This window comes from Lactuca sativa, chromosome 9, assembly GCF_002870075.4.
Source record: "Lactuca sativa cultivar Salinas chromosome 9, Lsat_Salinas_v11, whole genome shotgun sequence".
Lineage (NCBI taxonomy): Eukaryota > Viridiplantae > Streptophyta > Magnoliopsida > Asterales > Asteraceae > Lactuca > Lactuca sativa.
The window spans coordinates 219205360-219232359 of NC_056631.2; the positions used below are offsets into that span (position 1 = coordinate 219205360).

Sequence of the window (27000 nt, forward strand, 5' to 3'; positions counted from 1 at the left end):
TAGAGATGGATTGGTTAGATCCCTAGCTATGGTAAGCTTGGGTTCCTCATCAGATTGATTATGGGATGGTAGCAAGGGTTTCTTTTGAGTTTTGAGCAACAAGGGGTAAGCAGGATCGAAGTGGGGGAGAATCCTCCGAGTGTGCAAAGGTAGGAGCACGCAGATCCAGGATGAGTGCGCGACCTCCGAGAAGGAAAGGAAGTAGTTCAGCGTTTGATGGATTGAGGATTTCAGGGTTGGGAGTTTGAGAAACTCCCCATCAGCTAGTACGTGTGATGGTAATGGTTAGTGCGTGGTTAGGAATTCAGATTGTGGATCGCCCATAGGACTCGAGGGAGTCGGAATGAGGATCTTGAGAGCCAATGGCACATGGGTGCCTTCGTATTAGCAGTCAGTGGTAGGAAGTATTGTAAGACTACGGGGCAGCCATAGCATTCACTAGCAGTCAGCAATGGATGGTGATGTAAGAGTATGGGTAAGCCGTAGCATTCCTTAGTAGCTTCGTTAGCGAAGTTGGGGCGAAGCCCTTATTTCCTAGTGATCAGATAGGGATCAGGAATGGGTAGTGGATGAAAATTATAGGGAGTTGCCTGTATAGACCTAGAGAGGTGAGACCTTGGGAGAGGCCGCTCCAGGATATAGTTGGGTGAGACCCGTGGGCGAGGCCCGTATGGGGTTAGCAGTGTAGATGAACCTGGGAGCAGGGTTGCTCAGTAGTATGGTTGGATGAGACCCGTGGGCGAGGCCCGTGAGTTTTAGCAGCACAGGTGGGACCTGGTAGGGACCTTAGTGTCAAGTTAGGGGATCGAGGATCCCAGGTTTGTAGTGCCTGAATGGCAGAATTGATTGAGCAGTTATAGGTGGTCGAAGTTTCTTTGGAAGTCACTGGGAGCGACTAGTGGTGGTGTTGGGACTAGCTACCGGTGGGCGCCGGTAAACCAGACATTGATAGGTTGGTAAGGACCAGAGTGATCTCAGTTCATCCGGAAGGCAAACAAGGAATAGCAGAATTTTTTGTCAGTAGTACTGCGGGAAGCAGTGTATGGTGGAATCCAGTTAGTTGAATCGGGTGGTGCTCGACACCAAGTGTTGGCAGAGAGGAGTGTCAGTGGTTGCTGACTGTGATGACCCGTGCTGGGAATAGCGGGGGTGAACCCCTATAGGTTCAGTTGCAGTACTCGGAGAGTACCAGAAGGATTGTCGGTTGAGTAAGTTGCGTTTCCATAATGTTCAGGGTCAGGGTCGACCCGAGATGATTATTCGCAAGGTTTGATGCTAGTCAGGATGATCGGGCGGAAGACCAGCGAAGGTAGGCAGCTGGTGTTGGAATAATTGATGGGGTATTGGAGGCAGATCGTAGGCGATGGGCCATAGCAAACTTCGAGGACGAAGTTTAGTTTAAGTGGGGGAGAGTTGTAACACCCAAAGTTTTGAAGGCCAAGAAAGGAAAGAAAACCTTAATTTTAAGGGGCGACTCGGCGAGTCCAAGGAGGAACTCGGCAAGTCCGAGCGGGATCTGGGCCGAGGAGTAAGTGACCGACTCGGCGAGTCGGCCAAGGTGACTCGGCGAGTCTGGTCTGTGCGTGGAAAACCCTAAATTCGGGACTTGGAGCCTATATAAACGTTCTAATCTTCTTCCTAGGGTTCCTTACTTCCTCTTTAGCCCTGGATACCAAACCCTAGCCGTTATATCCTTTGATTGAGCCATTTGTTGCCTTGGAAGATGCATTAAAGCTTGGAGAAGGAAGAAGGAGCTTGGAGGAGCAAGAAGGGACTATAGATATGGGGTTGTGAGTTCATTCTGAGCATTTGGAGGTGATAAACTAGTTCATGGACCCTTTTTTCACCTAGATCATTGTGTGGTTGTTGGGACTTTTTAGCCATAATGTTATTATTTTGAGATAGAAGCCAAATCTGAAGTTGCTACTTCAGATCTAAGCACATTATGGTCTTGAGAAGCATAAAGTAGCAGCCCTTGAGTTGATTATGGAGCCTCCTTGCCTTAAACCCTAGTTTATGGTGTATTTTGCTTAGATCTCCTTCTCTACACGTAAAGTTTGCAACTTTACGTGAGGAATAGGCCTGGGAAGGGTAGATCTACATATTTGAGTCCCTGCATGACTCAAAAGTCCTCTGCATGTATGAAGGACCGGATGGACTCGGCGAGTCCTTTGAGTGGACTCGGCGAGTAGCTTAGAGATGAAGAGGAACTCGACGAGTGGGATGAACAGCTCGTCGAGTCGGATGAAGTTGGGCATGAACTCGGCGAGTTGGAAGAAGATTGTCTTGGACTCGGCGAGTCTGTTCTTGGACTCGGCGAGTCAGGTCGCGAAACCCCAAAACCTTCGAGTTGAGACTCGAATTAGTGAGTCGAATGGAGACTCGGTGAGTTGGACAGGTCAGGACTCGGTAATCGGTAGACTCGGCGGGTCATGGACTGACTCGGCGAGTCGAGTCACGAATAGAAGGACTCTGAACATATGAGCTCGGCGAGTCAATAGGGTGACTCGGCGAGTAGGGTTGACCTGGGAGGTTGACTTTGACCAGGACTTTGACTTTGGCAAGAGTTGACTTAGTTGACCTTTGAAGGTTAGTTAGACTAAGTGTTATGTTGATATTGGTAGCTCGGGGAGCTAGTGGAGCAGCAGTTCGGAGTCAGTGGTCAGGTAGTGGTCAAAGGGATTAGCAGCAGCAGTTCAACAGTATCAGGTGAGTTTCCCTTTGTATGAATGGGTCTACGACCACAATGTCGGCCCATGTAGTTATGAGTAGAAGACTCGGGGGTTAGCCCTAGGCACAGTATGCTAGTATGATATTCGGGACGAGGTCCAATGATAGAGGGCGGGTGCCCAAGGAATGGTTTATGTGATAGTTTATACTTGTTGTCTGTGTGATACTTGTATGTGCCTGGTAGGGAGGTGAATGTGGGCGAGGTCCCGTATCTCACCAATAGCAGAGTGTGGATGGTGTCCCACATCTCAGTAGCAGCAGAGCAGGGGTGAGGCCCAAGTTAGGGAAGGAGTGAGGGTGGGTTGGGCCCGTACCTTACTATCAGCAGGAGTATGGACGGGGTTCCATGACTCATCAGTAGCAGGACAAGGGTGGGGCCCAGAGATAGGCGAGGCCTTAGGACAAGATCTGTTAGTATGTGTTTAGGTTATGTGATGTGATGTGATATGTTTACGTGCTATTATATGTTAGTGGGCGAGGCCCTGTGACAGGCGAGGCCTAAGTGAAACAGATATGTATCCGAGCGGGGCTCGAAGCCAGGCGGGGCCTGGAGCGGCGGGGCCGTTGTAGCGGGCGAGGCCCGAGGTAGGGGGCGAGGCCCTAGTTAGCGGGCGTGGCCCAGTATGTGCAGTATGTGGTTATGCATGGTATGTGGTAGGGTGGGGAACTCACTATGCTTCGTGCTTACAGTTTTCAGTTTTGGTTTCAGGTACTTCCGGTAGTGGATGATGGAGTTCGGGGTGATCGCATGGCACACACCATAGTTTAGACAACCTGGGAATGTTTACTCTGATAACGAATATGTATTTTGGAAACTAATACTCTATTTATGTTTTGAAATGATGAATTTGCTTAAAGTAATGTTTTACTAAAAGGAATTTTTCGTCTTGAATTTTGGGATGTTACAATTACCTTGAAATCAACCATAGGATCAATTGAGTTGAACTAAACAGAAGTTCCTTCCCATTATTGATCTAGTTAATTGTTTGTTTTTCTAAGTTTTAGATTAAGCAATAGTTAGTAAGTTTTATAGTCTTGTAAAACTAGAGAAAACCCCCTATTTATTAATTAATTTAGATAAAATTAGTTTTTAGTTTTAATTTTCCGTTCCCTGTGTTCGATACCCTACTTATTTAACTATACCATAATTGATAGGTTCACTGCCTTTGTGTGTTATTTTATAATTGAAAGTAGTTTTAAAACTAAGTGAGTTTGCACACATCAAGAAGTGATGATATTCTCTTGAAATCCTCTTGATGCACAAGCAAAATTTCGAGATTTTGGAGTGGGAAGGAGGAAAATACTTGAGGGAGTTTGGAAGAAGTTTGATGTTGTGTGTGTGTGTGTGTTTTTCTTGTGCTCTCGGCAAAAGAAGAAAAAGAGAAGGGAAGAGAGAGGTGATGAAATGACTATCATGGATATATGTTGGATTTTTGCATGGAAATACGGGGTGTAATAAGGACGTGGTACCTCCAAGGTCAACCCTCCCTAATTACATCTTTTTCCTTTTTTTCTACTTGGGTCGAAAGAGGAAGAAGGAAGAGAAAAGATTTGGGCCTTAGTGTTTGAGTTTCGTAATGTGAAGCCCAGATTGATAGTTCTCGGCCCATTGTGCATTTTGAGTGAATTACGTCCCAAGCTTGCATGAAGAATGATTTGTGGCTCTTTAAGGCTTATTGGATTGTTATGGCCCAACAAGGCTCATTAAGGCAAACTAATCCATTTTAGGCCCATTATGGCCCAACAGGTCAAGTTTCATGAAAGTGGGTCCAATGAGAGTCCATTTAAGAGTTCTAAGCCCAAAACAGTTAAATTGGAAGCTTATTGGCCCATTAGACTGTAACGCCCGTAGATCAAGGCTAGTCAATTTAGAGACGATAGGCGTCAAAAATGAATTTTTGATGAAAGATTATTTAGAATGAATAATCTTAACTAAGTTGTAGTATATGTTACAAGGATTCCGTACATATAAAGAACGCCGAAATCCGAGTTATAACGAAGAAGTTATGACCTGTCGAAGTTTCGCGGCAGAACCGGCACGACACAGCGTGACGTAAAAAGTGAATTTATGTTAGAGTAATATTTAGACTTAGCAATCTAAATGAAATTCGTAGAATACGTTAAACCGTGAGCGTGCATAAAAAGAACGCCCAAATCTAACTTCGTATGAGGAAGTTATGATTTTTCGAAGTTTCAACTTAACGGTATGCAGCCCGAATACTCGATTTGAGACCGAACGGTTTTTAGTCAAAACAATCTAAATGAGAATCGAAGATCTCATTAATTGTAGTAAAACGATAAAAAAAATAGGCGAAAACGGACGTCGGATGAAAAAGTTATGATTTTATAACGGAGTTTTCCTGTCCTGGCCTACTAAAAATAAATAATAAAAATAAAGTCAATATTTAGCCGACGGAGTCTAAACGAAAGTTGTAGAGCATAGTCTCACCTACGCGGGGATATAAAGAACGTCGAAAACGGAGTTCGTATGAGGAAGATATGAATTTTTGAAGTTTATTAAATATTTTCGATATTTAATTTAATTATAAATTAACCGATATTATCCATGGGGGGAAGTCAACGATCTGATCCACATTACGCCCAACGTAATGTAGATTTACGCCCAGCGTAAATGGGTTTCCAGCCCCCTATAAAAGGGTGTCGAGGGCAACCGACTTCTTTGCTCATTTCTTCCCTTTCTCTCGCGTTTTTGCATCGTTTTTCGTGCAAGAAATATCCCGAAGCCCCGGTATCATTCCCGAGCCCCGTAGCAAGTCCCGAGGCCCCGAAGATCCCGAGAAGTGCAATTCCCGAGCCGAAGCTCTGTCCTCGAGAAGTCCGGTTTTTGTGAAGATCTTCCAGATCTACCGAAGAATACTATTTCTACAAGCCGTAGTGCTGTCCGATCATCTTCTGATCAAGTGAGTGTGTAGTTACTTTCTTCTAACGCATAATTATGAAGTATCTTATACGAAATACGTGTTATGTGTATAATATAAAGTTGTTTATATGTGTGAGTGTATAGTCACTTTCATCTTACACATAGATATGAAGTATTCGCTATGAAATACATGTTATGTGTTTATACATTGTTTGTTTACTTGAGATGGATGCTGAATGAATGTTTTATACGAGTTTTTAAATAAGTTGTATATGTAATTTATATCTACAAATATGTTGGGTAGAACATGGGTAGATGAAATAGTTGATGTGTGTTGAAAGAATGTGATAAGAGAAAGGTGAGGATATAATGGTGATGATAATTAGATGATGATAGATAGGCGATGAATTACGAGTCCAGTCGATGTTGTGGCTACGTATTCATGCGATGATAGTCTATCCCTTATTATGAATTATGAGTCCAGGCGATGTTGTGGCTACGTATTCATGCGATGATAGTCTAACCCTTATTATGATTTACGAGTCCAAGCGATGCTATGGCTGTGAAATCATGCGATGATACCCTAACCCTTACTAGACATATATTGAGGGAGTGATCCCCGAATTAGCATTGTCTATATGATACAGGCGATGATCCTTAGGAACAGTTCTTAGTAACAAGCATATAAGGATATAAGATGTAAGGAGATGAGTGGTAAATATGATATAGGAGATGACCCTTAGGATAATATCTTTAGGGAATATTAAAAGAAGATAATGGGGATGGGTAATTGGGTTGATTGTTTGATGATTGAATATAATAATTATATTATTGTGGGTTGAAAACCCTATATGCTCACCAGGCTCCCAAGCCTGACCCACTCAGTTTAATTGTATCACAGGTATCGATACGAAGCTGCTTTGCACTGAGAGATTAAAGGAGATGTAAATCATTAGTGTAATTGAATGTAAGTTCTGTTTATGCTTATATGTTTGTATCGGAACATGACATCCCGAGGTTTTATTATTAAATGAAAATACATTCTCTTTGAGAAATGTTTTGATAAGTTATTATCATATCTTGTTTTGGGAACAAATTCCGCAATCGTTTTCTTTAAAAGATTACTCTGATTTTATAAAACAAAGCATAAACAAATCGGTCTTTTCTGGCCGTGAAAACGGGGATGTCACATAGACCCAATAAGGAAATCCTAGTTCATGTTGGACTTAAACCAGGATTTTTAGGGTTTCCAACCTTTTGTTGACTATTTGGGTGTTTGTATAGAGTGTTTGATGGAATTTTGTTGTCATTGAATAAGAATCATACATGCTTTCAAGTTTTAGTTACAATGTTATCCTTGTTAAGTGTTTACAAAGCATCAGAATTCCTAGTTGTGACAAATATGGTGGGATCTTGTGATATCCCTATTTTCACGCCCAAAAAAGACCGATTTGTTTATGCTTTATTTTATAAAACCAGAGTAATCCTTTGATTAAAAGAGTTGCAGAATTTGTTCCCAAAACAAAATATGATAAGAATTTATCAAAGCATTTCTTTAAAGAAATGTATTTTCATTAAATAACAAAATCTCGCGATGTCATGTTCCGATACAAACCAAAAGCATAAACAGTATAAAATAGACCTTACAACAGTTATTTATAACAACTGATCTATGATCCAAAATCTCTCGTCAAGTCCACCAACTTATACTCTTGTGCCATTACTTGTAATGCAAAGAAAACTGAATGGGTCAGGCTCGGGAGCCTGGTGCCTTCGACCCATAAGTACAGTGAGGAAGACTCACCTCACACTGCATAATCACACTGAAAGCCTCCGACTGCTAGCTCACTAAAATCCTGCACTAACACAATAAAATAATCATCCAGTTAATAACCGGAATACAATCCTTGACTAATATTTCATACTTAGGGTAAATGACCACTTTAGCCTTTCCCTATACGGGCTAAGACCCAGGCCCAAAAGGCCCAACAATAAATAATCATTTGAGGCCCATAATTGGACCCAATTTTTCTGAATTGGGGCCGACTCCTATTTGGGCCTTACTCCAAGGTCCAACACTTCGCTTAGCCCAAAACACCCATAATCAAATGGACCTATAAGGGCCCAAGCATCCAAGCCCAAAAGTTGGCCCAAAGCTTGAAGCCCAAACTCAAAAACCCAACAAGCTGAGTACGCAGGCGTACCCAAATGTACGCTCAACGTACTCCACCTTAACAAAAAAACACGATGTCGACCACCTACGTCCAACGTATGCCATGGTAACGCCCAACATACGTGGTGGCCATGCACAACTTCGAAAGAAAGACTTATTCCATTCAGACCAAACGTCCACAAACCATATCCATGTCCAAGAAGGTGCTCTTAACCATAAAATTTCCAACTTTATGGTTATGCATGCATCATTAAGACTCAAAACCATCCTCGTATTTAGTATTAACCACTAAAGACCTCTACACATTGCATGCAAGCACTAAAACTAATATAATCTACTAGATCATATATAATAGAAGTGCAAGTACGGAACTTTAATAAGTAACATGTAAATTAAATATATAATTAAATAACACATTTTTAAGATCAACATCTTCCAACGTGTGTTTGTGTTGGTTGTTTTTATCGTAGTTTAATTGGTTTGTTTTTATCTTAGTAAAGTAAAATCCGACTTCGTGTTATGTCGTGTTCATGTTATATAAAAAAACTATCATGTAATTTCGTGTTAGCAAAAAACACAATACGACTAATCCGATTTGACACCAGTAGTTTAACCTCAAAATAATATTTATATAATTATAGAAATGGTTTATATAATATATTTTGTTGGTTAGTATGAAACTAGATCATGACCCCACATAAAACGCGGGGGAACATATAAAAATGTACATGTAAATGTATAAAAAAATTGGCACTATAGAAAAAATAAAGTAACATAAACAAACTTAGCATTATTGCTAACATGTAAATGTTTGAAAAAAAAACAAAGAAACATTTGAATATTTATAATAGTTGAATGACCTCTTTGTAAACATAACCTTTTGTTTTATTAGTTGGACAACCTTCCTCGTAATATATGAGTACCTTCAATCCCTTTTCATTTGTGACGCGAGAAACAAAAAATATATAACTGAAAATGAGTGAAGACAAGCTTATGCAAGTATAATCCAACATTTGATAATTATTGTCATTGACTTTTGTTAGTGACCATAACAAAATAAACTACTATAGGGAATTGCCTCCGGTGAAAACATAATAAGATTCTTTCATTAGACAGAGTTAAATTCATGCAATGTATATAAGTAGTCTCCATAAAGAATCTATCATATATGATTCAGGCTTCAATGACGTTTCTTCCAAGCCTAACAATCTATAATCTAGTACAATTGCAAAGTCCTTTGGTTTGGTCGATATTACAAAGTAATATGACTGGAACACCTATTTTTAGTGTAAGTTTATGGTTGGAAATTCTAGATGCATTAAAATCATTCAACACAACTGAAGAGTAAATTGATTCCTCAAAAAAACCTGGTAACTCTGTATCACATAAAGAATTTGAACTCATATGTTTTCCCTTCATCTTTCATCAATCCTAAAATGTAGTCATTGGTAGCATCAAATTCTTCATTTGCAGGGACCAAAATAGCTTTATCTTGAAAATATGATTGATCATCAAGATGATTTTCAAAGGATAGATAAATGATGGATACAATTGAATGAATATGGTCACCTATAGAGCGAACAACAACGTCTTCTGGAAATTCAATTTCAGCTTCACCATCATTAGGGCCGCCAATATTACCATCACCAATTTTAATAATCCACTTATCAAATGCTTGTCTCATCCAAATCTTAGTTATACAACCAAAATAAATCTCATGTTTACGGTTAAATGTAAAACTATACATCACGCCGTAATTTGGAGGAATATGATGCATGCACAATATCCGAACAATTGCCTCTTTGTATTGCTAGAAGAATTTGTCTAAAGCCATCTCCATATAAAATGGTATTGCCTCCAAACGATTCTTAAAGGTAAATACATACAGAGCAATGATATCATATTTGTTGACCATATTTGATGTATAAACTTCATTGTCGTTGAATTGTTCGTTAGAGTTCACTAATACTTTTGTACTGGCACGTGATATCCCTCTAGACAATGCCACATAAAGTTGGCCATGCGTGAAATCGATTATGGGAGATAAATACCTACATTTTGAATTGTTTCTCCGTAAGCTTTATTGATTGCCATCACGAAATATAATTTGATTATAAATTGTTTTCTTATCAGCTTGAATGGTAACACGTTATCTTCATGCGGACATAGAGGAAACCTTGGACCAAATATCTAGACAGTTTATTTTGACTATTAGTGATGCAACGATACCAAATAGTTTCTTTTGATGATAAGTTTCAGACAACTATTTAGGGGCTTAAGGTTTACAGGGAGGGTGTGTTGCAATAAATATTAGCAAATTGGTTAAAAAATAAGACTTATTTATGAATGCAAATTTTCATATGTTCTTAGCAGGAACATGCTATACTTTAAAGAACACGTAATATATTGTTCTTGTATCATATCTTATTCATATATAAGTATACATTAATCCTAAAAAAATAGTTATTTTGTCAAAATATATGTTTAAAAACTAAAATAATATGTGAAATTTATTTTAAAACGGGTAGATGCTAACACTCTTTTTCGTAATATGATTTTCATATATAAAAAACATAAACCATGATTACTTTTATAATTTGAAAAATTAAAACATGATTTCTTTTATATATCTGACAAAATTTTCATATAACAAAACTTTAGAACATAATTAATCGTTTAAAGATAATAATGAAATATTGAAATAAAGAATCAGTTAATTGGTTGCTGTTGGAATAGTGTCTAAGGCTGCAACTATATTAGGCAAGTATTTGATCCGGTTGTGCATGGTCCTTTTGGGTTGCCTTCATCATAACAACTTGATAGGATGATTTATTAAGAGAGAGTAAATATTATTAATATATTATGTGAATAATATAATGAATAATATATTTGTTATTTGATTAATATAAGTCATAGAATTAATTAGAATTAATTTGGTGACTTAAAGAGATTAATTGAATAAAGGGGTATAAACTGTCAATTGTTTGATAGTTAAGCTTTAGACTGTAAATCCATTAGGATATGCTTTGGACGAATTCTAAGAGTATTAGGATAGCTAAAATCGTCCATATGCTTATCTATGGAATGGATTTGGATAGCCTTAAGAGAAGATTATCCAATTAGGGTTTAGGTTGTAACCCTTAAGGAGTCTACAAGTATAAATAGACCCCATGACATAGGGAATTCGATACCTCTGATTAAGCAAGAGAACTCTGGTCGAATTCCTTCCCTCTCCTCTCTCCTAAATCATCCTCATTGCTATTGGTGTTTGTAAGCCATTAGAGGAGTGACATTTGTGACTCTAGAAGCTCCAAGACCTCAAGATCAACAAGGAACTCAAAGGTATGATTCTACATCTGTTTCAATGTTGTTATTTAACCTAATTAGCCATTAGAAGTCTTGGATTCAAAAGCATGTTTAGTAGAAAGCCTAGATCCAAGCATTAGGGTTTTGCATGCGCACATAGGAAAGTTCTTATGGCTAAAACCCATCAGTGGTATCAGAACCTAGCTTGGTTTTCTTTAAATTGTTGCTTGATTAACTGAAACAAACCTGCAAAAATTCGATTTTTTGGTTTCTGAGTCACTGACTCGGCGAGTCCCAAGGTGGACTCGGCGAGTAGGCCTGACTCGGCGAGTACCCTTGTGCACTCGGCGAGTCCAGGCGTCAGGAATGACCAGATTCGGGATTTCTTTGTGTTTATCTTATGGAAACTTACCTTAATCATAATAGATCAACCTAAATCCGATTTTATGATATATATGACTATTATCTTGATCTAGAAAAAGATATTTATCAACTAATTAAATATTTAATTTCCTTATATGATAATTAATTAATTATTTAACTATTTTGGTAATTATCTTTCAAAGAAATCTTGAATAAATCATATATAGATAATTAGGATATTAATTGTTAATTGGAATTATTTGTTATTTGATCCTCCATGTTTTAAATGTTTAAAACCTACCCTCATGTTTTGAAATTTACTTTTGTGATTAAAAGCTTTAATTTAGACAACTTAAATTTCAAACCCTAGATTTTAAAAGTTTTAAAATACAACCCTATACTAATATGATATTACTAGAATAATATATATATATATATAACTAAATGCTAGTCTTACCGTTAGTAGGCCTCATTCACGAAGCCGATCTATAAGGTGGGTATAAGGTTGCGACCTATAAAATGGCGCTTAATGGGTGTACACTCACACCTACCGCTTGCTTGATTGGTGGAGGGTCGTTAGCCGAACGGGCAGGATAGGGCAACCTCATCCTCTCATTAAAAGTATAATAAGAAATACAAAGTAACTACACATATTTTTAAAAAATTTCCCAATCCTAGTTACTTTAGGAAAAGTGAATTGATGCAATCCCATGAAATTACACTTTGCACCTTGCTAAGATGTTAGTGGAGCGTGTGTGGTTTACTGGCACACTAATTGGTTCTAAGCGAAGGTGGCAAAGGATGATTCATTGTTTATCATAGTTCGATGGAGCGTGTGTGGTTTACCGGCACATCGAATAGGTGATTGTTACAATGAAGGCACCATGTGAATTTGCATGGTAATTCACACCCGCTTTGTGATCCTCGGCATCCCAGTCACAAACGAGAGGGGCATATCGAGATTTAAACATGCCATTGAATAGCTTCAATGAATCTCATCCGAACCTAGGAATTCTCAAAAACACTTAGGACTAATAGTTTAGGTTTTTGTGATGGAGAATTAGTGAATCGTCATTCACTTACCTTCAATTTATTTGCATGTTAGATTACGGCATCCCTTTTCTAATATGTAAATGTTATTGTTGGATCCTAGCCCTAATTTTCTTATTGGGTGATTATTAGGGATTCTTATTCTAATCTATCTTTGTCCTTTTTCTAATTGTAGATGTCGAACGCAAACAACGCTGCTGCTAGTTCTTTCACGTTGATGAGCCTTTGCCAAAAGGTCACCTTCGATGGAACGGACTTTAGCGAATGGATAAGATACATTCGCACCATTGCTCGCTATGAGGATAAGGAGTATGTCCTCGATGAGAAGCTCGAGAAAATCAACCCCGAAGTTGCTACTCCCGCCGAAATCACCGCCTTTGAAACTCATGAGCGAGATGCAACGAAGGTACATTGCATCATGATCGCCACCATGAACTCCGAATTCCAAAAGTCCTACAAGGACATGTACCCGTACGAGATGCATCAAGACTTATTGGAGAGGTACCACCAGAACGCAAGACAAGAGAGGTACGAGATTTTCACTAACATGATTTCCGCGAAGATGGGTCATGGAGAATCTCTTACCGTGCACTTGCAAAAGATGCAAAGGTATGTCGACCGCCTTCGCAAGTTAAATGTTGACTTCGGTGAGGATTTGGCGATCGACATGGTGCTTCACTCTTTGCCTCCGATGTACAACCAATTTAGGATGACCTACCACATGAACAAGGAAGAGGTCACCCTAAGCAAGCTCCAAGGTCTCTTGAGGGTTGCTGAGAGCAACTTCAAGGACAAGTCTGTTGCACCCACTCCCAATCCGCCCGCTGCTCCTGTCTTGGCTATTGGACAAGGGAAGGGAAAGAAGAGGAAAGCTTCATCGAAGAACTATCGCAAGGTGAAAGCCCGAGATGGTGCCTCTTCTAGTGGGACCAAAGTTGATCCCGCTAAGCCCTGCTCTAACCCGAAGGAGGCAGAGTGCCACCACTGCCACAAGATAGGACATTGGAAGAGAAGCTGCCCGGATTACCTGCAAGCAATCAAAGAAGGAAAGATCAAGCCATCTTTCGCAGGTATATATACAATCAAATCTAACGATTCTAATCATTCTATTTCTTGGGTACTTGATACCGGTTGTGGTTATCACATTTGTTCTAATGTGCAGGGACTAAGAAGAAGTAGGGATGTGGAGCAAGGAAGGATCAATCTAATCATGGGGAACAGAAGATCGTCGCCTGTGACCAAGATTGGAGTGTATTCCTTAGTTCTTAGGAATAGTTTAGTTTTAGATTTGAACAATTGTTGCTATTTGCCAGAAATGGCAAGAAACATCATTTCATTTCATGGTTTATATAGACAAGGAATTAGATTTTCTTTTAATAATGAGAATGGTTCTATTTTGGCTTATCTAAATGGTGTCTTTTACTTTGAAGCTATACCATGTAATGGAATATATGAAACCGTTATGATTGTTGATAACTTAGGAAATGATGTTTTCAACATAGACTCTTCCACTAGTATGGATAAAGCATCCTTGTGGCATTGTCGTCTTGGACATGTCAACAAGAAACGCATAGCCCAACTCCAAAAGGATGGAGTGTTGGAGTCATTCGACCTTAGGGAAGGTGACACATGCGAGTCTTGTTTGCTTGGAAAGATGACTAAATCGCCCTTCACGAGTACATGTGAAAGGGGCGAGGGTCTATTGGACCTAATACATACCGATGTGTGTGGACCGTTTAGATCAACCACGAAGGATGGGAACCGCTTCTATGTGACTTTTACCGATGACTATAGTAGATATGGGTATATCTACTTAATCAAGCAAAAGTCAGACACCTTTGAAAAGTTCAAAGAGTTCAAGAATGAAGTGGAGAATCAATTGGGCAGGAAAATCAAGATGCTTCGATCCGATCGAGGAGGAGAGTACCTAAGTCTTGAATTCCACGATTATCTCAAGGAGTGTGGAATAGTTTCACAATTGACGCCTCCTAGGACACCGCAGTTGAATGGTGTGGCAGAAAGGCGTAATCGAACCTTATTGGATATGGTTCGCTCTATGATGAGTCGTGCTTCGCTACCAATCTCTTTTTGGGGGTATGCCTTAGAGACTGCCGCCCATATCCTTAACCGAGTCCCTACTAAGAAGGTTGCCAAAACACCTCACGAGATGTGGACAGGGAAAGCTCCCTCGTTGGCACATATCAAGGTTTGGGGTTGCGAGGCTTTCGTAAGACGAGATACTCACGACAAGCTTGAACCTCGAAGTGAGCGATGTATTTTCATCGGCTACCCGCAGACATCCTTTGGATATCTCTTCTATAGACCGAAGGACAATGTTGTCTTCGTTGCGAGGAGAGGAGTTTTCCGAGAGCGAGAACTCATAAGCCAAGGAGACAGTGGGAGGCAAATCGAACTTGAAGAGATTCAAGAATCGATAGATGAAGGAACCTCTACCGCTGGTGTTCAACCCGAGGAGGAAACTCCGGTTGAACCGATTGACGAATCCTTACCTCTTAGACGTTCCGATAGAGTTAGAGTTCATCCCCAGTTTTATGGCTTTCATATTACTACCGAAGGGGACACGTATATTAGTGATGGTACACTAGTAAACCTTGATGAACCTAATAGCTACAAGGAAGCCATGGCAGGCCCGGAGTCTGTAAAGTGGAAGGAGGCAATGGATAGCGAGATCCAATCCATGTATGATAACCAAGTTTGGAATTTGGTTGATCACGTGTCCGGACGCAAGACCGTTGGGTGCAAATGGATCTTCAAGAAGAAGACCGACGTGGATGGGAACGTACACACATATAAAGCGCGATTGGTCACGAAGGGCTTTACTCAAACTCCCGGAGTTGACTATGATGAGACCTTCTCACCAGTTGCGAAGATTAAATCTATAAGAGTGATGCTAGCAATTGCCGCATTTCATGATTATGAGATTTGGCAAATGGATGTCAAGACCGCTTTCCTTAATGGAAAGTTGGCTGAGGATGTATACATGGCTCAGCCATAAGGGTTTGTGGATCCGAAGCATTTGGATAGAGTGTGTAAGCTTGAGAAGTCCATTTATGGACTCAAGCAAGCGTCTCGCAGATGGAATCTTTGCTTCGATGAGAAAGTCAAAGAGTTTGGGTTTGTACGAAGCGAAGACGAATCTTGTGTATATGTCAAAGCCAGTGGGAGTATAGTAAGCTTCCTCGTTCTATATGTCGATGACATTTTACTCATAGGAAACGACATCCCGACTCTGCAGGAAGTTAAGTCCTGGCTCGGGAAGTGCTTCGCTATGAAGGACCTCGGAGAGGCTTCTTACATTTTGGGAATAAGGATAGTAAGAGAAAGAAGTAAGAGACTAATTGGACTTAGTCAGAATACTTACTTAGAGAAAGTACTAAAACGCTTTAGTATGGAAAACTCAAAGAAGGGAGAACTACCGATACAAAATAATGCCAAATTGAGTAAGAATCAAAGTCCGAGTACCGAAGCTGAGATAGCATAAATGAGCCGAGTACCATACGCTTCCGCAGTTGGATCAATCATGTACGCTATGACTTGTACTCGCCCTGATGTAGCCTTCGCTTTGAGCATGGTTAGCAGATATCAAGGGAATCCTGGCAAAGCACATTGGATTGCGGTGAAGAATATCCTTAAGTACCTTCGGAGGACGAAGGAATGGTTCTTAGTCCTCGGAGGGAGTGATGACTTGAAGGTGCGAGGGTATAGTGACGCCAGTTTTCAGACCGACAGGGACAACTACCGTTCGCAGTCGGGCTGGGTCTTTACCCTAAATGGAGGAGCAGTGACATGGAAGAGTTCCAAGCAGGAAACCGTAGCTGATTCAACGTGCGAGTCAGAGTACATTGCAGCGAGCGAAGCGTCGAAGGAGGCAATATGGCTAAAGAACTTCATCGGTGATCTTGGAGTTGTACCCGCCATAAAGGAGCCAATGGAGATTTTCTGTGATAACGAAGGCGCGGTTGCCTTAACCAAGGAACCGAGGGATCATGGTAGATCAAGACATATCGACAGAAAATATCACTTCATTAGACATCGTGTAGAAGAAGGACAACTCGTAGTGAAGAGGATATCATCAGAAGATAACCCAGCAGATTCGCTTACGAAGGGACTGAGTAGGGTTAAGCACTTACAGCATGCTAGGAGTATTGGGCTGAAGGATGATATTAGCATAGATTAGATAGTATTAGAAACGTGTAATAGATAAATGTAATTGACATTTGATGATTAAATAAAGGAGTTTTATTTATGAGTAATGTTACTATCTTATGTTAATTGTTTAGCTATTGTTTCACTTTGCATGTTTTGACTTCCAGAATAATTGAGGTTATTAGGAATAATCGAATTATTCAAATGGTCCACAATCGTTCATATGTTGGAAGTAGATATGAAAGAAGATTGTCATGAATTGGTGTGTAGAATGTCTAAATGGTGTTAGACATAGCAAAGGATTGTTGCAACGTTCATGAGTGCTTATGAACTAGTTTTGAGCATTGGAATAAACCCGCGCTTGCTGGAATGACCTTATGGAATACGATAATAAAAGGTGATCGCAAGACGATAATATCATATAGTCTTAAAACCTAGATATATGGTTTATTATTTGTTAATTGATTGTACATTGATAATACGAAAACGCATCAGTAACTTGATGTTATAAAACGTATTGTTGTGTATAGTTGGTAAATGAATAAGTAAATGCATATAAGTCGAAGTTTATCTGTAACTTTTATCTAAGAAGGTAAAAGCGATATCTCGGCCGCTCGATGATTTGATTTGACTTATGTGCCGGGCCCGGTCAGAACTGAATTGATGTGTTCGATTAAGTTCTATGTCAAATAAATCAGAGATCGAGAAACCTAAATGCGTGACTAACCATTCCATAGGATTGTCAGCATGATATCTAACAGAGGACTGTACGTTCCCTTATCTAAAGGACAAGATTGATTAGATCAGAGTTGACAGCGTCTTTGAGAGCTATGATTGCAAATCGAATTGTACTTATGAATATAGTTACTAGACTTATCCAAGTGGGAGACTGTTGGAATAGTGTCTAAGGCTGCAACTATATTAGGCAAGTATTTGATCCGGTTGTGCATGGTCCTTTTGGGTTGCCTTCATCATAGCAACTTGATAGGATGATTTATTAAGAGAGAGTAAATATTATTAATATATTATGTGAATAATATAATGAATAATATATTTGTTATTTGATTAATATAAGTCATAGAATTAATTAGAATTAATTTGGTGACTTAAAGAGATTAATTGAATAAAGGGGTATAAACTGTCAATTGTTTGATAGTTAAGCTTTAGACTGTAAATCCATTAGGATATGCTTTGGACGAATTCTAAGAGTATTAGGATAGCTAAAATCGTCCATATGCTTATCTATGGAATGGATTTGGATAGCCTTAAGAGAAGATTATCCAATTAGGGTTTAGGTTGTAACCCTTAAGGAGTCTACAAGTATAAATAGACCCCATGACATAGGGAATTCGATACCTCTGATTAAGCAAGAGAACTCTGGTCGAATTCCTTCCCTCTCCTCTCTCCTAAATCATCCTCATTGCTATTGGTGTTTGTAAGCCATTAGAGGAGTGACATTTGTGACTTTAGAAGCTCCAAGACCTCAAGATCAACAAGGAACTCAAAGGTATGATTCTACATCTGTTTCAATGTTGTTATTTAACCTAATTAGCCATTAGAAGTCTTGGATTCAAAAGCATGTTTAGTAGAAAGCCTAGATCCAAGCATTAGGGTTTTGCATGCGCATATAGGAAAGTTCTTATGGCTAAAACCCATCAGTTGCTGTCTTATTTTTATTTTTATAGGGTGATAATCTCGTTATGTCTTATTTAAAAACTTATATTATAATATATATATATATATATATATATATATATATATATATATATATATATATATATACACTAATAAAAGAGTAGTCCTTTTGCCAAGTGTCATAATATTAGAACTCCTAATTAATATGATGCCACTTGTCATTCTATTAATTCTCTATTTTAAACTCATTAAACCTCCTAATTAATGTGATGTTATTTGTCAATCTATTTATTCTTTATTTTAAATTTAAATTTTAAATTTTATATTATTCTTTTCATTAGTTCACAAATAAAAAGAGTCTAATATATATGATAAATTAATTCCACATATTTATTTGAATCAATAATTATAATTTTACATAACTAATAAAAAAACCTCTTAATTAATAATGTATTTAAAATTTTATATAAAATAATTGATTAATAATTTTGAATTTTTTACTATGAATATTTATATAATTTTGTAACCGTGATTTCCACGGGTTATAAACTAGTATGTATATATATATATATATATATATATATATATATATATATATATATATATATATATATATATATATATATATATATATGCAAATTTGAATACTATAAACAAATTTTCACTAAAAAATTGTCATATTAATGACCTACTAATTAACAATTAAATTTATATACTACATAAATGGTTCACATGTGAACAAAAATACACAAACGGTCCATATTTGAAATATTTTTCTTACATAAATGGTCTATTACGCGAAAGAAAATGAAAATGTACTTTTCCATTAATAAAATGTTTTGAAAAAAATCCTATTAATTAGCTCTAATGTAGATTTTTTTTTTCTAGATTAGCCAAAAAGAATACAAAAAAGTCATTTTTTGAAACTACGATGCTATTAATGAATTTTTAGCAAAGTTTAATGCTATTAATGATTTTTTTTTCCAGAAAACAATCGTTTAAATGAGCTTCAATATACAAAAAATATAACTTTCCATATCAACTAAAAATAATCCAAAAAAGTCATTTTTTAAGAGTATGATGCTATATATGAACTTTTTTTTCAAAGTTTAATATTAAAAGCAATTTTTTTTCCAAAGAAGGTCATAATATAAGGTTAAAAGAACATATTGTAAAATATTTATCGTTCTACATGAGCATTTCATCAATACCCAATAAGGTATATAAATCATGTCCCATTCTGTAATGAATTCCAATGCCCCATAATGTGGAATCCCCTCAGTCGCATCATTCCATAACTCAAACCACATCCGATAATCAATATGAAGAGAAGCTGCAATAAAAAATAATAATTGTCACCATCTTATACAAGTATTAGAGATTATTAGGGTATTAGATAGTGTAATAAATTGCAATTAAATATAATTTTCAAATAAAACTTAGTATGAGAAACTAACCAATGTGATCAAAGGTCGAAGAATGCATTATAACTAAAACATAAATAAAGAACTATTAGAGATGAAACATGAAACTTTAAGGAGAAACATACAAATTTAAACCGTGAAGGATAACAAAAACCGACAAGTATATTTTTTAAGTAATTTAAACCAATATATTTTTAAAGTAATTTAAACCGGGCCACAAGTTTATCCCAATATTGTTCCCTTAAGCATTTCATCGAACATGTAGTAGACAGATAGACCAAACAAAATTTCCAAGTATCTAAATCAAGGTCTCAAATCCTAACATATAAAAAAAACGAAAAAAAAAACAAATTTTTGATTTTAACAACCAAAAACTAAGGATATGACATACATTGTGTATGCGTCTATCGTTTATAATTTGATTGCTCAACTTATTGAACAATTCGTCAAAAGTATGAAAAAATGGGGAATCCCATAGAAAGATCCGATTCAAATTTATAAATAACAAACTGTGACAATTAATTTTCAAACCACAAAATTTGACACCCTCATAACATAAAAATCAAAATATATTTTACTTACGTTCACAAGAACCCATATGAATTCGACCATTTCTGTTGTTTGTCAACTTGAATTTCGACCTACATAAAATCTAAAAAAAAATCAAGCAACTTGAGTAACAATCATTTTCATGTTGTCACAACTTTAGCATAAATATAGATAAATAGTACAAATATCAGTTATCAAGAAATAAACATATATGAGATGACTAAAACGTTGTCAAGTGGAATTTGAGTTACTTGTTTTCTTACATTTATCTGATGTATTTATAATACAGTCGTTCGACTACAAATCTAAATTGTTAAGTAAAACTCAAAACAACATGTTTTCCCCCATTTTCTTCTCCACTACAAAACTTAGGTTAGATATATCATGTAAATAATTGAGGGAGGCGGGGTATTTTTTTATTTTATTTTTTGTGAGATTTAATTGTCATTAATAGAATTCCTAATTTAATTTATTTTTATTTTGGTGATATTTAATTATCATTAATAGAATTCTTAATTTAATTCATTTTATTTTTTGTGAGATTTAAGTGTCATTAATAGAATTCTAATTTAAAACGTAATATACATTTTATAAAATCTTTTGACAAAAATAAATGAGTTGACAAAGATGATGTCATTAAATAATCAAAATGTGAAAAATATATGATCGAAATGCAATCAATGATTCTGATTTCTTTAGTTTATAATTAAAAATTATCTTTTAATAATATTTAAAATGGGGAGGGGATACTCAAAATACACAAACAGTAACGGTAACATGCAGAAGGTGAGCAAACGCACAACTGGAGAACCATAGGGATTAGTTATGTAAAATTTTCCCTTATAAATATCGATACATCAGCTTCTTTTTATTTAGGGCACACTGCATTTTCCTTCCTCCAGCCGTTCGTCCCGTGAACAAAACAAGGTTTTTATTTATTTATTTTTTATTTTTTTTTCAGAATCAAGGTAATTGATTTTATTAATTTATTTGGTATATATCAGAAATTCATAGCACATAAGTTCTTCTTGGAGATCATTCTAATATCTTCCAGGATTTTATTTGTGCTTACATCAATATTCTTTGTGAGCATCCCTTCTGCTTAAGTCTTCTCCATGTCAATGGAGATGTGCTTCAATGTTTGCGGATGACATTTTAAAATCATCACACCATTCGTTTATCATATAACACCAATTAGTAGGTTAAATTTGTGTTTTCGTTTTTCGATTTTGGTTAAATCCGTCGTCGGTTTTATAAAAATCTGAAAAGTAAAGATTAGGGTTTTGATGCAAAAGGATATCGAATTTTGTCATCTTAGGCGCAGTTTTGTGCTCTGCTGAACGAAATCTTATTTGCACGTCAGTCTGATCCTAAACTCTATAGTTATGAGATCTTTATCCCCTGTTCATTAATTAACTTTAATGTTCAATGAATTTTCGTTGAATTGATTGGTTTGATTGTTGATACCTGTGATGATAATCCAAAGGCTTGTTTCTCAGAGACATTCGCAGTGGCCGCCTAAGAGCTTTCGCCTTCGCCAGGCTTGAGAGCTAATGCTGTCTTTTTCCTTCCTTGGATGTCTGAGGTTTTTTACTTTTTTGAAAAAGATGGTTTTCTCGAATGATGATTTCATAGATGACGTGTCTGATATACCCGCTGGACACATTTTTCTGTTATTGGTCATTAGTACATCTCATTCCTCTCCTTTTTCGGACATCGCCGGCCCTCCATTGCAGTCAGAATCCACCACTGTCACCGTTATCTACTGTAACACCAATCTAAACTTAAATTGAAAAAATCAAGTTCCAAACAAAATCAAGAAACTCACAAAGATCCATCCAAGTAGAAAACCATACAAATCCAAACAAAATTAAGAAAAGGGTGTTGATGTGGACACTCCACTCTAATCTAGTCTAATACACTCTAATCTATATAGGTTGTTATGTTACCTAATATTTTACTAACTTTTACTATTTATTATCTTATTATTATATAATCATTTTATTAACTTTATTTATTTTTCAATTATTTGGCACAAACTTTTAAAATTCATGGTAACGTTGATCAAGTTATTGAATTATATATATATATATATATATATATATATATATATATATATATATATATATATATATATATATATATTGAAATTGGAATCGAAACAATATGTGTTCGTTCTTTGACGTAAATGAGATTGGTTCCAATCACAGACCAATTAATTTTATTAAGTTTATTTTTCAATTATTAATTATTTCTTACAATTAACGATTTCTATTAATCTTATTATTATTTAAATAATAGTTTATAAATAAATAGTAACAAATATGACTTTTCTTTTTCTATGTACGTCGTATTTTTTATAGTAACATGTTTTAGTTTTTAACTTATTATTGTGATTTACATATGTTAATACAACTATTTAAAAAAAAAATTGGACCATTTATTCGTACGTTTATAAGATAAATAAGATAATAACGATATAAATTTCAAAAAAAAAAAATACTCTAAACAAATCCTCACCAATCTTTTTTTTCTTTTAAATTTCAAATATTACATAGCAAAAATTTGATACAAAACAAGCAACAACTAATCACTTATAGTCATAAAAGATCTTTCAGTAGGTTTCAGATGCTTATAAAATTCTAGCCGTGACTTATATATAGTTTGCCATTCGGTTGCTGACGGGGCTTTGTTGCGGATCCACAATGCCGCAATGGGAGGCATTGGGTACTCTCCTTCCAATTGTACCATCACATAATGATTGGTGTACACAAGTGCAAACGTAAGGACCCGATGATTTTGAAACTCTCTAGGACCTCTCCAAAGAGGGAAAAAAGTTACGGGGCCTTCAGTGGTCAAAAAATGAACGATCACACCAAACCTGTTGGCTATCAAGATGCCTGTCTCAGGCATAAGCATCCAATGTTCTGTTGGTGCTGACTCATTTTTCGTAAAGAAAGACAATGAAGTAACTACTTCATCACATCCAACGAAAACTCTTGTATAGTCGTCATATGAACAAAATAACTCGTCTAACAATTGTTGACGAATGTAAAGCCACTGATCTTCACCATATCCAAGACAAACGGCTACTGATCGAAAACCACAATTTCCATCACCCAATACATTTTGTATATGTGTGATGTATGGATGAAATATAGATGGAATTTCATCCAACAATGAATTATGTCCCAATGGTGGTTCCTCGTTTAAGTCAATCTTGTATGAACATTGGCCTATCGGATCCTCGTTCATGTCTGTCTGGTATGAACACTGCCCTAGTGGTTCCTCGTTTAAGTCTATGTTGTATGAACATTGACCTATTGGTTCCTCGTTTAAGTTTATGTTGTATGAACATTGACCTATTGGTTCCTCGTACGAACCCATGACGAATGAACTATGTCTGGCCGGATCATCGTTCAAGTCCATAAAGGATGAACTATACCATGGTGGCTCCTGGTTTAAGTCTGAACAACTGTATCTGTGAGTAGCTTGACTTTGATATTGGACACGCTTTATTTTTGGGCGTCCACGGTTATTTTTCTTAACCAAAGGTTCATTGATCAAATTCGTTGATGGATCAGTTATCTCATCCATTCTCCTTAAATAATTATATTTGATATGATCTGGTTGAGTGTTGTATATCTCTTTAAACCTTTGCATACGATGATCAACATTAAGATCACCATATTCCACAGATATAGAAGGCGTCAAATCAAGCTTTCTCCAAAAAGCATCAACCGAATCTAATGGAATAGGTGAACCTATAGTTAAACAAATAAAATATCATAAAGTGGTTATAAGTATAAAAATGTCAATTTAATCCAATAGATTAAACATACCTGTACCGACATACATCACAAGTTCGTGAGCACATGGTAATCCAAAACATGTCCGCAATTGACATCCACAATTCTCAGGAGTTGGTACAAATCTTTTTGACCGATGAAGCTCTTCCAGTATTTTATCCATAGCATGCACTGAAACACGTTTTCGCAGTACTTCGAATATCTGATCCTTAAACCTTGGCATATAAGTGATTATGCAGCGTGTGAAAGTTTCTTTGATAGCGGTTTCTTGTGATTGTACAACTTTTTCAATAACATGTATGAATTTGTCCAAATCACATTTCGCAGATTCCAGGTGTTTTTTCAGCTTGGCGTGTTGGCTCTCGACTCTGTTTGTTGTTGAATTTCCAAAACTGACATGTTTGTCAGTCCACAACGATACAAATCTTTCAGCATACTTCCCCAACCAAACAGTATAAAGATAATCAAAAACATCTAAAACGTGAAAAAAACAAATTAGTTTGAATGAATTAATAATAATTGTTAAACAAATTAAGACTTCAACAAATATAAGAATAATACCTGCATGTTCGAACAATAATGTTTGAAGGTCTGCATAATTTTGCATATATGCATTTAGTGTTGGAGATTCGACTAACTTCGTCCACTTTAGATGAAAAGAATTCCAAGTCTTTTGTGGTTTGATTCGTTGTCTGCAATGCTTTGTTATATCGTTGAATATATGTCACCTACAAAGTAAATGATTACTTTGTGGAAAGACATCTCCACATGCTTTCATCAATGCCAAATCTCTATCAGTGACGATAACACGAGGACAAAAAGAATCGTTAATCGTCAATTTCAAACAAGTCAATGCCCATATATAGTTGCTCGTTTTTTCATTATGCATGAATGCAAAGGCTATGGAAAATGTCTTGTTTGTAGAAGTGACACCAACAATTTCTAGAAAAGGAAGATTATACTTGTTTGTTTTATATGTAGCATCCATCAACACCACATATGGAAATGCTTGCCACATCTTTAATGATGTTGGATGAATAAAAAATAGATCTTCTAACTCGTTAGTAATCGTGTTTGCACGATACTGTAAGTTGTACCCTTTAGTTTGCAAAATGTGCATAACATTCTGCATCGGGGTTCTACCTTCTCGCCGAGATCTCCCCAACTTCTGGACAAAATTATATATAGTTCTCAATGAAGACACATTATTTTGATTTTGCGCTTTTAGTGTTGGCAAAATATTTCGCGGTTTCACATCCAACTCTGTCAAATCTTGCACCAAACGAGCTTCTTTATCTGACAAACGCATTGCAAAAGGATGATCCTCCATGTACATTGATGGTTCGTGATTGTGTTCGTCACGTACGACCCTTAACTTCCAACCATCGTGTGCTTTCAAATAATTTCCTATCAATTTGAATGGACAATTAATTTTTTTTGTTTGCGCATCTTTATTCCTGGCTACGCCACCACGATCACAACCAAGTACTATTTTAGAAATGAAGTCCTTAGTTATTGCCTTTGATCGTTTAGTGACGATAACGTAACCTTGTGAACGTGCCACATTTTGCACCCACATCATTAAATCCCCACGAGAACTAAAGACCTAACAATTGAAAAAAAAAACCATGTTAAAAAACCAATAAAATACATCAATTAATTACGAATAAGTAAATAATAAGATTAGAGATATACTTGGTCCGTTGAAAATTCCGAAATATTTTCCATTTTTTTCCTGCAAAAATAGAAAAACAAAATAAAAATATTAATTAATAACCTAAATTTTATTTAAAAATATATATTATTTTATAAGTTTGTGTTAAGTAAATGTAAAGTGATCATGAGAACTTCAAATAGCATAACCAAAACAATTATTTTATAACCACAACAATTATTTTATAGCACCACCTGATTAATAACCAAAATAATTATTTTCGTTAATTAAGTTTAGAAAATGGACACCTTGGTCCATGTTGCCATTGGGCCCATCCTTAGGCTTAAAGAATTGTCTAATATATTTATAAAAAAACCCTAGTTTTCCCTAAATCAGTTTCCACACCATCTAACATTTCGTATCCCTCTTCCATATCTATCTCGCCGGATTGTAGACCTCATTGGCCACCATGTTGCCGCCACAATATATGGCACGTTCCTGTCACTATCTCGACGGAGCATTGCAGCAACCAACTCGCCGTCTCGTCGGATTTTCGATCTTGTTGGCCACCATGTCGCCGCCGCAAAATGTGGCCCGCTCTCTCTCTCTCTCTATGGAGCACTGCCACCACCAACTTACCTTCGTTTTTTTTTTTCCGTCGGAGAACTGCCACCACCAACTCGAATGGCAACATCTGGCGAATGACCCCGACGAACAACATATAAATGAAGATACGAAGTTGGAAAGAAAGAACTTACCGTTTTCCGGCGAACAACGACTCCGTCGACTATTTTCCGGCAAACATGTTTTCTTTTCCGGCAGCTTGTATAAACTTTATTGATTTTGTATTAAGTTTACTGTATTAAACTTCTATTAAGTTTACTGATTAAGTAAACAAACTTATAGCCATTGTAAATTTAATTAGTTACTGTTTTTTGTGTTTTAACTTTGGAAAATAAAAAATTAAGCATGGGAAAGTGGAGATTCTTTTGTAATAACATTTAATAGAAAAATTATATAAAAAAAGTAGAAAATTATGATATATAAAACAGGAAAGGGGAGATTCCTTCGTAATAACATTTAATAGAAAAACTATATAAAAAAAGTAGAAAATTATGATATATAAAACAGAAAAGGGGAGATTCCTTCGTAATAACATTTAATAGAAAAACTATATAAAAAAAGTAGAAAATTCATAAATGGATTTCATGACCCGATAAAGTTTGTTTCTTAATATTCATGGTTTAAGGCGTGGAAAA

The 27000-nt window shown here is 36.5% G+C and overlaps 1 long non-coding RNA gene and 2 other non-coding genes across 3 annotated transcripts; all 3 read left to right on the forward strand.

Annotated features, from left to right (window-relative positions):
- Positions 1-21166: 21166 nt before the first annotated feature.
- On the forward strand, positions 21167-26662 carry LOC122196100 (uncharacterized). The gene is made up of 2 exons (XR_006187348.1): positions 21167-21863; positions 26196-26662. It is a non-coding gene; the product is annotated as an uncharacterized LOC122196100 (long non-coding RNA).
- Positions 21554-21653, forward strand: LOC111888251 (small nucleolar RNA Z122). Its single transcript, XR_002849131.1, has one exon. It is a non-coding gene; the product is annotated as a small nucleolar RNA Z122 (small nucleolar RNA).
- On the forward strand, positions 21743-21866 carry LOC111888248 (small nucleolar RNA SNORD14). The gene has a single exon (XR_002849128.1). It is a non-coding gene; the product is annotated as a small nucleolar RNA SNORD14 (small nucleolar RNA).
- Positions 26663-27000: the final 338 nt, after the last annotated feature.